Consider the following 867-nt stretch of genomic DNA (forward strand, 5'->3'; position numbering starts at 1 on the left):
AGCAGAAGTCTGGGCACTTCAGGTGGGGCAGGGCAGCCCCGCCTGGGATCCAGACCCGTCTGCTGCTAACCCTGACCCTCACCCTCACTCTGAGCCTCACCCAGCACCTGAGCTGCACACCCACGTGCTGCAGAGATGGAGCTGCTCACGCCAAGCCGGGTTCAGCGGTTTGGTGACAGGTTTACAAATCACCACCGCCGCGTGAAGAGGGAGCTTGGCTGCCTCGGCATTCATCCCCGCGCTAATTACTGCCTCCCTGAGGAACCCGATCCATCTTGCTGTAATTGACAAAAGGCAATTAAAAAGCAGTTGTGAATAAAGGGGGACATCTCTGGAGGGACAGGAAGGGGAGATTTAGGCGCGCCGCTCCTCGGCGCTCGGCCACGCTCCAGCACCGCGGATGGGAGCGAGCCGCCGCATCCCACGCTGTGCCCGACGCCCCGCAGGAGCCCAGCCCGGACACGGCCCCGCACCCCCGGGAGCTCCCAGCATCGCTCCCCGCCGGGATCCGCAGGGATACGGGGAGAGGAGGGGAGAAGAGGGGAGAGGAGGGGAGAGCCGCGCCGGGAGCAGCGCAGCGCGCGGCCTTGCGGGAGACAAAGGGCAATCAGCAGAGAGTGGCGCGGAGCTGGGCGTGAAGAGCCGCTGATTGAGGAAGAGCCGCGTCAGTGCCTCTTGTGCGAGCATCTCCTGATTGCGCGGAGCAGCAGGTGCGGAGCTGCCGGCTCACCTGCCGAGCGCTGGGCTGCGCACGGGGATGTGCGGGCACCGCGTGCGGCGCGGCTCGGCCCGGCTCGGCCGGGCTCCTGCTCGTTCTCAACGCACGGGGGATCCCCGGGCCGCGTCCCGGGGCGGTGCTGTGGGTCC

This window comes from Meleagris gallopavo, chromosome 22, assembly GCF_000146605.3.
Source record: "Meleagris gallopavo isolate NT-WF06-2002-E0010 breed Aviagen turkey brand Nicholas breeding stock chromosome 22, Turkey_5.1, whole genome shotgun sequence".
In the NCBI taxonomy this organism is placed as follows: Eukaryota; Metazoa; Chordata; class Aves; order Galliformes; family Phasianidae; genus Meleagris; species Meleagris gallopavo.